Below are 12,500 nucleotides of genomic sequence, written 5' to 3'. Positions count from 1 at the left end.
AGAACATCAAAACAATCAACAGGTGGACAAGGCTGCTAGGATGGAAGTAACTCAGGTAGATCTGGATTGGCAGCATAAGGGTGAATTATTTCTGGCTCGGTGGGCCCATGACACCTCAGGTCATCAGGGAAGAGATGCAACATATAGATGGGCTCGCGATCAAGGCGTGGACCTGACCATGGACACTATCACACAGGTTATCCATGAATGTGAAACATGTGCTGCAATTAAGCAAGCCAAGTGGTTAAAGCCTCTTTGGTATGGAGGACAATGGCTGAAATATAAGTATGAAGAGGCCTGGCAGATTGACTATATCACACTCCCACAAACCCGCCAAGGCAAGTGCCATGTGCTTACAATGGTGGAAGCAACCACTGGATGGCTGGAAACATATCCCGTGCCTCATGCCACAGCCCGGAACACTGTCCTGGGCCTTGAGAAGCAAGACTTATAGTGACATGGAACCCCAGAAAGAACTGAGTCAGACAATGGGACTCATTTCTGAAACAATCTTATAGACACCTGGGCCAAAGAGCATGGCATTGAGTGGGTGTATCACATCCCCTATCATGCACCAGCCTCTGGGAAAACCGAGTGATACAATGGATTGTTAAAGACTACATTGAGAGCAATGGGTGTCGGGACCTTCAAACATTGGGATACACATTTAGCAAAGGCCACCTGGTTAGTCAACACTAGAGGATCTGGCAGTCGGGCTGACCCTGCCCAGTAAGAACTTTTATGTACTGTAGAAGGGGATAAAGTTCCTGTAGTGCACACAAAAAGTATGCTAGGAAAAACAGTTTGGGTTACTCCTGCCTCAGGCAAAGGCAAACGCATTTGTGGGATTGCTTTTGCTCAAGGGCCTGGGTGCACTTGGTGGGTGATGCGGAAGGATGGGGAAGTCTGATGTGTGCCTCAAGGGGATTTGATTTTAGGTGAGAACAGCCAATAGAATAAATTGTATGATGTTAATTGCTATATAATCTTGCCGCTGTATGTCTTCATTATTATAATTGTTATATGCTATATCAATGGCATTACAGTAAGAATCACTTAGATTAATGAAGAATGAACTTTGATAAAACTGAGCAAAGCGCAGTAGTGATGGAACCAGAACTGACTGCAGCATGCAACAATCCAACACTACACACCATACTCCTGCTGCACCCAAAGTCACCCGCCTGCTGCACTGCACCGAAGCCGGATCCTGCTCTGCTGACTGAGTGGACTTTGCACCATTCCTCCTGCCCAGACAGACTGTTACGACAGATGGAGCCCAAAGTCATGGACTGAATGAACTCAACAGACATTTGATAGAGATGACCCATAGACCGTGGGAATGATATCTGTATGTATATATTAAAAGATAGGAAAAGTGATGGTGATTAATTGGAGATGTATCAGAAAGTGTGGGATCCGGGCATAAAGTAAATGGTATGGAATAAGGGGTGGATATTGTCCTGGTTTCGGCTGGGACAGAGTTAACTCTCTTCTTAGTAGCTGGTACAGTTCTGTGTTTTGGATTTAGTGTGAGAATGATGTTGATAACACGCTGATGTTTTAGTTGTTGCTAAGTAGCGCTTATCCTAAGCCAAGGACTTTTCAGTTTCCCATGCTCTGCCAGCAAGCAGGTGTGCAAGAAGCTGGGAGGGAGCAGAGCCGGGGCAGCTGACCTGAACTAGCCAAAGGGGTATTCCATACCACAGAATGTCATGCGCAGTGTATAAACAGGGGGCAGGTGGCCAGGAGGCGCAGATCGCAGCTCTGGCATCGGTCAGCGGGTGGTGAGCAATTGCATTGTGCATCACTGTTTTTTTTCCTCCCTCCCTTCCTTTTTTTGTTATATTCCTTTTCATTACTATTATTATTATTATATTTCATTATTACTATTGTTAGTATTATATTTTACTTTAGTTATTAAACTGTTCTTATCTCAACCCACAAGTTTTACTTTTTTTTCTTTTCCTCCTCCTCACCCCACTGGGAGGGGGAGGGGGAAGCGGCTGCGTGGTGCTGAGCTGCTGACTGGGGTTAAACCACGACAAGTTCCTACCAGGAAACCTGTTCCTGTGTGGGCTCCTCTCCATGGGCCACAGTTCCTGCCAGAAAACTTGCTCCTGTGTGGGCTGTTCACTGGCTGCAGCTTCCTTCCAGGCATATCCACCCGCTCCAGTGTGGGGTCCTCCACAGGCTGCACTGTGGCTATTTGCTCCACTGTGGTCCTCCATGGGCTACAGGGGGGGCAAGCTGCTCACTGTGGTCTTCTCCATGGGCTGCAGGGGAATCTCTGATGCGGTGCCTGGAGCACCTCCTCCCCCTCCTTATTCTCTGACCTTGGTGTCTGCAGGGCTGTTTCTCTCACATTTTCTCACTCCTCTCTCACAGTTGATATTGTGCAGTGGTTTTTACCCTTTCTTAAATATGTTTTCACAGAGACACCAGCAGCTGGGCTGATGGGCTCAGATTTGTCCAGTGGTGGGTCCATTTTGGAGCTGGCTGGAGCTGGTTGTGTCTGTTACGGAGGCAGTCCCTGGCCTCTTCTCACAGAGGTCACCCCTGCAGCGCAGCCCACCCCACCAAAAACCTTGCCAAGTAAATCCAATACAGCTATACATACCAACCAAGGTATAGAAGTATCTATAACTGCATTACAGTAACAACATTTTTTTCTGACCATGGTCATCTTTGATTTTTTTCAAAACCTGATTAATCAGTCTAATTGAGAGATTTGACCTCAAGGCTAATTACTAAGTTCTTCTGCCAATGAATGGTAATCAAAGCACAAGGGGCATTATGGCAAGAATATTACATTTAAAGAGAGTCGGTGAATATGAAACAAATATGACATTATTTGGTTTTGATATTAAATAAAGAGATGGGCATTGTTTAACAAAGGCATTTTATGTATTCTAGTGTGGGAGTGTGGCTGTAATGAGATATATGTATTCAAGGGACACATGACAATGAAAAAATGGTACGCTTCAAACAGAAGGAAAAATAAAACAGAGAATATTTTAATAAAAAGCCAGAGCCTTGACATGGCTATAGATAATCTGTAAAGGATTCAAAAATGATGATGCAAAAATGCTTTCTGTAGCTGTATTTTTGGCTACTGAGAAGTGCTTTGAAAAGAAAATAAAATATTCCCTGGCCCCAAATGTTCATTATTAGTCTTCATACCTTCCTAGAGAAATAGTCATCTTCACTTGAATGTCAAATTGCAGATCACGAACATAGAAAGATGTTAATAAATAAACCTACTTATTTTTACAATTCATTCACAAAATTCATATTTTGTGCAATATGTTAACAAGTTTGCAGAGTACAACCTGCCAGTGAATGATCATAGCCTCAGTAGCTGTTTTTTTGCTGCGTAAGGCTCACTGAGCCACATGCTGTGTGCACTTAACCCAGAGTGAAGTTCTCAGGGAGCTTTAAGCACTTAACCCTTCGCTAAGTACTTAATTGGTGCAGAACCACTGCAGTGCCAAGCTGGCAATGCTTTTTCCTTCATCTCCCTTCAAAATCAAATGCTGGTCTGTCAGCATTCTCAGTGGACTTCTAATCTATCTGCATTAATTATGTCTCTGCTCAGCCCTTTCAGCATTGTTCCTGACCTCTTTTACCTTTCCTCTTATGATACGGTATGATGGGACCTCAGTTTTTCCAGGACCTTACAGTAAAACTGCTCTCTTTGCCTGCCTTTTTAAAAAAACAATTAATCAATAGATCCAACATACTTTAGTCTCTGCACCTATGCTGCAGTATCCCTCCTTGCTGCCCCTCTTTCTGGTTGCTTCTGAAGTTTCTCCAAAGATGACCATTCACAGTTGTTTTCCAGGAAAGAAGTGACCTCCTGCTCCCATCAGAGTGGAGTAGTGCCATAAAATAAACTGTAGACAAACAAATCAAACAGTTCTACCATCTATCAGAGAGGATGACCGACTCTTCTGGCTTTTTTCTTTCTGTACCCTTGGTTCTTTGTCCCATTCTCTTACTTCAGAGTTCATCCACATGGTCACATCACTAATACTGCTTTCTCTGTCCCTCTGGGGAATACGTACTAGAATATGCATGACCCACTTCATTTCCTCCACTGAATTCTTATGTTTTTAATCCTAGCTTTTATTTCAATACTTTCTCTCCTTCAAGTCATCCTCATTCCCCTCATGCAGTATCCTTCCCTTGCTATGCAAGAACTAGCTAATTTCCTCTGAGAAAAAAAAATGAGTAATATTATGTGACCTCACCTTTCCTTCTCTCCTTCCCTCCACTTTCCACTTTTTTTATTTCCCTGTCACTTAAGGAGTTTCTCAGCTTCTCTTTTTCTCTAACATGCACAAGGGCCCTATAGGGACTGTTTTCTAACATAAGCAATAAAATATATTTGTAAGGCCACAGCACTGAGGATTTTAACCCTATTATGTATGTATGAATTCTTTCCACAGTTGATTTGACTTTGGGGTTAGTGTCTCAATAAATCTTTGCTGAACACTGAATCATTTTTCATTTTTTAATAGCAAGTGGGAAAGTAGATTGTTTGAAGTTAAAAGGTTTTACTCCTGCATGTTCAGCATCGTAACAAAATCAAGAATAGGACAAGTTACTCCACCTCATCAGCTTTTCACTATTTCATGCTGATATTAGTGATTTCAGCAGTGCTCAACAAAATGATTGATTAGCAACAAAATATTAATGCTCTTTATAAATCACCAAAAAAAAAAAAAAAGTATGATTTTCACAACTGTTTTGTCTATTCAGGATTTTCTAGGCATGTAAATCAGATAGGAAGGGATTAACTTGTCTGAACATAGATGTGCCATTTCAAAATGGTCTAGGCTATCGTGTGACATCTGCTGGCATATGCAAAACAGTCTTCATGGGAGACCTGTGCCCTTCTGAAGCTGCAGCTGCAGCACTGGCAAGATATTCAACAGAGCCTAAAAGAACACTAGATGCATATGTTTAGACAGCTGAAAGCTGCTTAGCTTTATTTCAAGTTATTTCTTCAGTTAAGATCTTTGATGATTTTGTTGCTGTATTAAAGCCAAAGTACACTGACTTAAGTACATGCTTATGCTTAAGATGTGATTACAGCAATATATGTATGCTAAGAACAGAAGGAGAAACTCACAACAAATTTGAGTTAACTACAAGGAATCTGTGCTTACACTCAAGATTTCTTTTCCAAGCCAGAAAAGGTTGATTGAATTTCTTGAAGTTACAGCATAGAAAGGAGAAAAAATATGATCCTGATTAAATGTCAGTTCAAGGTGCTCCAAGTCCTTCATCAGCATTGCTCTTTATCTGACAGAATCTCCCTCTGCCTCAATTTCTTTCCCAATAGTGATTTCGTTCTGGCTTGTTGGAATCCCAGTCTCATCTAGCCTGTGATCCTTCTATGTTTCTGATGACAGTTTTCATTACCGTAATGGACATCCATTTCAAGATTATATACTGGACATATGCATTTGCCCACAAAACACATGCTGAAGTATTCTGCTACTGACATATATTTAATTCTGATCATTCTAATTCTCTTTCCAGTTTTATGCTGCCAATTTAATTTTTTATGACATGCAGTTTGATCGTAGATAATAATATGAGTTTGACTATATTTGTCACTTACTGTGTGCTGAAATTAGCATTATCTTCCCATAATTTATTGCCTAGGGATCTTTCCTGGCCAACCTTCTTTTGAAACATCAATAAGGATCTCAACAATTTGGCTTAAATTATTATGCAAGGCAATAATTTTCTTCTTCTTGTGTGTCTCTCTCTTCTTCCCATTCCACTGCCCTAGTTTCCAAGTTTAAAGACCTCAGGACACTCTTCATACACAGTATATATTCAAAGTGTTCTGTAAATCCCGCTAAGTCCTTGGTTTCAGGAACTACTTGGGTTTAATTAGCTTAATCATATTTTGAGTGAGAACTAATGTTTGTTGATTTATAAAATTTACACCTTTTAAGTACATCTATGACCTCGTGAATGCCAATGAAATGAAAAGGTATGAAATGCAACACTATTTATATAATGATTTTGAATTTCAAATAAAAATTTGGAAAAGAGCAATCACAGTGCTTCAGAGCTTTTATCTACTTCTCTTTCTGTGTCCACACTCGAGCAGTATACCCTGACCTCATAGCTGTTATTTCAACCCATTCATTTACTTGTGCAATATAAAATCCTTCTGCCCACGATTATCTATATTTCAAACCCCTGTATTCTTATATGATTGGGTAAATTGGCTTATTGTTTCTTATGGGATCTTGATTTTTATGTTTCTTTCCCTTTTTGGTGTTCTAGGGTTGCAGTTTGCCTACTGGCCAATGTTAAGATTGACTACTCAAATAATTTATTTCTTCCATCAAACAGGAACTCATTCAACTATCTTTATCACAGACTCAGAAAAAAAAAATGACTTTCTCACTTAAGTTTTTTATTCAGATCTCCAAAATCCAAGCCATTGCTCTCTCTATATATGTTTAAAATGTATCTTCAATTTTCGTGCTGCTTGTTTTCATCTATGAGGAACTGTTTTGCACCAGGAGGTCCTAGTTCATCATGATTCCTGTAAGAAAGGCACTTGGATTCCATAAAATATTGTTTAAAATGCCATTTATTAACTTTGTTAACAGTATAATTAACATAGTTATTATATATTTTAACCACAGTTATCAGCTACAGTTAACGTTATAAAGAAAGAGAGGATGACAGAGATAGTCTTACGTCCCTTCAGATGCTAGGAAGCCCAAGTGGTGAGGTGTTGAATGGGCCTCTGATCAAGGTGTCGCACGCTGTGCAGATCTCATCCATGGAAAAGTTACCCCATCTCGGTCTTTTGAGCTCTTACAAGATTTTCTTAAAAGAAAAACTAATTTCTACTGTGAAACAGAAAAGATGTTCGTGCGAGAATTTGTTGCTGCACTTTTAGATAAAGGCAAGGTCATGCAGGTGGCGTAGTTCCCAGGAATGAGTGGGAGCTGCCTACAGACTCCTCTGTTACCGTGGGTGGGCTAAGCTTATCCTGCAGCCAAGGGATACGCACGGCACACCGCAGGCCTGATGGCACAGCTATGCGTGTAGCACATCACAAGCATGTGCCTACTCAGGTTAACGGTTCTCTGGATCATTAGCTCCTCAATGTACACTGATCAGGTTCATTACAGGCATCTAGCATGTATTTTAATCAGTTATTTACTTCATTCATTTACTGTACATACTCATATGCCAGTCGTTATCAGTAACATATGTTCAGTCCATGCTATATATCTTTTGATGCCATACTTGAATGTTTCCTAATCTACATATTCTTATCATACACTACTGTAGGTGTGTCTTGAAGGACTGCAGGCATCCTACTTATTGCCTTAATAGCAAAGTACTAATCACTTGTACTCCTGAGAACATCGCTTCAGCTGCGTACCTACAATGGCTAAGCTTTCTGCATTCTCAGTCTCTGCCTTATAACTATTTGCCTGAGAGTTGTATAGGTGGTGTTGTGAATCACAGAACAGCAAAGCTTGATCTCTGTACAATGAGTGTTCTTGTTACTCTAAAATGTACATTCAGTAGTGCCAGGAATTTTACCTTTTTTTTTCCTAGTAAATAGCTTCTTTGCTATTTGCTAGTGTATTCCTGATGTATGTACCGGTAGTCTAGATTCGTCTGTAGGTGAATTCATAGTGTATTTACCTTTTTACCTATTTTGGCAGTATTGAACAGAGACTAAAGATCTGTCACAAGAGTAGCAGCTTTCAGTTGCTGTACTTTTTATGAAATTGTTAGGAAGCAAGAGGGAAAGGTAGACATACATATGTGAAGCCTCTGATGGCCTCTATAATCGCTGTGAGCACACCCACACATGCATGAAAAAGGAGTATTGACAAAGGTATTGCTAAAGAAAATACAGTGGTGTTTAACAAGAGTTTACTAGATGATAATAATAAAGTATATAAAAAGTCAGATTTGGACTCATGTTACTCTTCATGCTGACTGAAACCTGTTTTAAAGTACCTTCGTATTATGCTACACCACCTAAGAGAGAAGGTACCATTCACATACTTCAAAAGAGTTGACTTAAAATGTCACCAGTCCAGCACAATGACAAAAGAATGTTAAACGGTTTTATTGCTTATCCTCCTGCTCAAGGGAATCTTAAAAAATGTTATTACAATCATACTATATTTCAGTATGTATTCTGCTGCAGGTATTGGCCATTCGATTTAGAAACTGCTTCCCTGCTTTTCAAAGACCCAGTTCACACAGTCACAAAACTCAAATAGCACTGGATTTATCTCCTAGGAGCTTTTCATAAAATACAGTAATGATTAGTAATCAGTTGTACAGTGGATTGGAATGTTCCAACCAGGTCCCAAAGATTAGACCTATCACATTTAGGAAGAACCTGGTTATGAACACATACTTGCATAGTGGCTCAGCTGTATCTGGGACTATTTCACAAGTGATACTTCACATTTATAATACTTATTCGCAACCTCCATCCTTTTTTTGTAGTTAATAATATTTAGGAGAATAGTTATCAAGTTTTTAGGCAATCCAAGTGTACTCAGAAGTCAGAAGAGCTTTTGTCAGGTGTTAATGAAGTTGAAGAAAGATTGGGACAAACAATGGGAACAGCTTGGCAAGACATTCTATTTTCACCCTAAATGTGCAGCCAGCTGACAGCATTAATTCTTTGTTCTTTCTCACTATCTCTGTGGTGTCTTTATTTGCATTTCTCATCTGACTAAGAGTTTTTGGTCCTTCTTCATAAAGATTCTGATAATCTCAAAATCCGGCTGTTTTTACTGAACACCTGCTGTGCTTTACTGTCATAATGTAAGAAACCATGAAAGTCATTTTACATGTAATCTTTACCTCTCATGGTACACTGTAGATGACAGAGTTCAAAGTAATGAAAAGGAGATTTGATACATATGGAATTCTATGGTCCTCTCTGGCCCTAACTAAGTGGAAAATACATAAAAGGAAAATAATCTGTTCTAGCGGTCAGGTGGTCCATCTTCTTGTACCACAGATTACATATTATTATGCCAAAATAGTCATAGTGGTAGTTTAAATTGCTCTTCTAGGTACACCATAACTGGTATCAGTACTTTTTGATAAATAACTACATTTCTATATAAATCAAGGCTTTTGATAATAGTTGCTGAATGAAAGACAGCTGTGAATATAATGTGTCAACATGTACCACTATTGCTATATGTATAAACAGTGATTTTTTTTGAAACAGTAGGTTGCTGTTATTGACTTGGGTGACCTACTGTATTTTTAGATACAAATATTAAATATATCATGTGAATATATTCTATGTATGCATCAACAAAACATAGGATGTTCTTTTTAAGCTAAGGTTTGGCTTGGGAAAACTGATGTATAACCACAGGAAAATAACTATTTTTCTTTAACTCAGGATAACGTGCAGTATCAGAAGATCTCTGAGTTCTTCTTTTTGTACATATGTATTCATACTGAAGCAGGTATGGCAGCAAATTTGTTTACCTTTTTAATTTTTAAAAAAGGAGAAAATTTGCCTTCCTTGAATGAATCAAAAAAGTATTACTCTGTGAGTAATGTCGATGCATATGAAAACTTATGGTGTCATTTTATTTGGTCTATTATGGAGAGTTAACAGCCTTTAGAGACACAAGTTTCTCTGAATCATTCTTCAATGCTTCATTCAGCTAGAGATGATCACTGATAGTTGAAACTTTCTAATCAGTTTAAGAATTGTCTTATCCATAAAAGCTGTTCTAATATTAGGAACAAAACTAAGGGATTCCTTTTTTTATTATTATTAAATGGTAACTATTTTACCTCCATTTTTCCCTGTTCTAGTTTTTAAATGAAACTGGCACTAAAAGGTGACTTTAAAAAAAGGGAAAAAAAAAAAAAAAGAGAGAAAAAAAGTTATACATTTCTTCTCTCAATAAAAACTAAATGCATTGTAATTTCTGTGGCTATGTTATTGGTTATGACTAATTAGCTGAAACTTGGCCAAAAAAATTCAATAGATGTTTTCTGGTTCTGAAATTTTCAGTCATTCTTGCAGAAATATCTATTTAACGGAAAATCAGTACTATTTGCTATTTGCTCATTATTGGTTCTGTGTTATTCTATAATTTAGCATATTTCATTCACCCAGCCATGCAGAGGAAATAATACCCTGTGACAAGGACTGCCAATGTCTCAACATAAGCAGTAAACAGTCCAAACAAACTGCTTATCATGAAGTCTATTGCAGAAAAATAACAGATCTGCTAAAAGGAAATTGGTATTGACTGGCAAATAATTTACCAACCAAGAAAAGATTTGTATATCAGCTTGTTTTCTCTTACAAATAAGTCTTTTTAGTTCTCATTCAGTGAAATTTATTCATATATGGAGATTTAGCACAAGGCCTATTCACTACTTAAATCCCATGTAATATATCAGCTTTTGCTTATATATTTCGGGCTGAATTGCAGCCCACTGTTGCTTAAACTGAATGGGTGATGTTTCCAGCTGGATCATGAACAGAATTTTGGGAAAACTTATAAAAAGTCTGTTCTAAAGTTGTCTTGCTAGCTAGGTTTTGGTACATCTCACATATCTCCATTAAAATAGTGGCCTGTTGTCGTGGTTTAACCCCAGTCAGCAACTCAGCACCACACAGCTGCTTCCCCCTTCCCCCTCCCAGTGGGGTGAGGAGGAGGAAAGAGGGGGGAAAAAAAAGTAAAACTCGTGGGTTGAGATAAGAACAGTTTAATAACTAAAGTAAAATATAATACTAACAATAGTAATAATGAAATATAATAATAATAATAGTAATGAAAAGGAATATAACAAAAAAGGAGGGGGAGGAAGGGAAAAAAACAAACAAACAAAAAAACCACCAGTGATGCACAATGCAATTGCTCACCACCCGATGACCGATGCCCAGTTAGTTCCCGAGCCGCGATCCGCGCCACCCGGCCAGCTCCCCCCTGTTTATATACTGGGCATGACGTTCCATGGTATGGAATAGCCCTTTGGCTAGTTCAGGTCAGCTGCCCCAGCTATGCTCCCTCCCAGCTTCTTGCACACCTGCTTGCTGGCAGAGCATGGGAAACTGAAAAGTCCTTGGCTTAAGATCAGCGCTACTTAGCAACAACTAAAACATCAGAGTGTTATCAACATCATTCTCACACTAAATCCAAAACATAGAACTGTACCAGCTACTAAAAAGAAAGTTAACTCTGTCCCAGCCGAAACCAGGACACCTGTGAATCATGCTAAAATTATGATAACAAGCTAGGGACAGTTGGACAAGGTTCAATGAGTTGCTGACTCCACCTGAAGCCACACATGCAGCTTTGCAGTATTGAAAACTTACCCTGAAGGCTGCCTCAGGGTTGCCTTGAGCAAAACATTATAGGCATATCCACTAGAGTGTTTAAACAAATGAAAGCTGAATTACTGTGTTCTGAGAGTCATTTGTCATCCTATAATCATTGATCAATACAGAACTTCTGATGCCAAATAATAGCCTCCATGGTCCAAAACACAAACGAGTTTGAAATATGTAACTTGAGAGATTTTTTTTCTCTTCATCATGCTAGGATGTCTCCCTGAAAAATGGCACACTTTCAAAAATTCCTGCTACGACTGAAAAATACTGTAGACAATGTTTGAAGATTTAATAAACAGAAAGCAAAAGTAGAAAGTGTGCATATATGAGAATTTACAGCACTGAAAGCTGTTATAACAAAGAATTTATGTTCTGATAATATGCGGAGAGAATAGGTTAGGTACTAAACAATCTGTACTAACCCAGTAACAGTTCAGTCTCTTTTTTTTTGTCATATCAGAAATATACGATTCCATCTTTGAATGAATACAGCAAAAATGGAGATTGGCTTTTGAAATATTTATATTTTAACTTTGTAGCCAAAGTCCTTTCTAATGAAATCTTTTAGTTATGACCATTTGTCAAAGAATCTAAAGCAGAAACACTTCCCTTCCATAGGCAGGAGATGATATTAGTTTCTATATTAGGGGTGGCATTAGACAAAAAGTATAGGTATTAGTTTCGGTTCACTAATGTTCTTTCCACCTCAATGTCATTTACTAATGCCAGTCTCCCTCCAAGGGAGATGGCGCTAATTTTTGGTACAGTTGAATGTAATTTAATTTCTGTAATTCTTTCTGTTTAACATAAGTTCTTTTTGGAATTCCCTTCTGTTCCCTTTCCCATCCTTCCATCTCTTTTCAATTCCTATTCCTTCTTTTCTTCAGACCAATTTTTTCATTTGATTCTTATGCCCTGCTTCTTGTTTTGTACAGAGAACTCAAATATTCCTCCCTAGCCTTCCTTCTTTGTTTTGATTCTTCACTTTACAGGTTCCCTGACTCAGCTTTGGTGACAGCTTTCATGACAACAGTATATGCAGCCTTACCGTAACTTCGTCTCTTTCTTTAAAGTAGAGACTTGGCAGTTCTTCCGATTACTG

This window comes from Gymnogyps californianus, chromosome 1 (genome assembly GCF_018139145.2).
Source record: "Gymnogyps californianus isolate 813 chromosome 1, ASM1813914v2, whole genome shotgun sequence".
In the NCBI taxonomy this organism is placed as follows: domain Eukaryota; kingdom Metazoa; phylum Chordata; class Aves; order Accipitriformes; family Cathartidae; genus Gymnogyps; species Gymnogyps californianus.
This window is presented reverse-complemented; position numbering follows the sequence as displayed.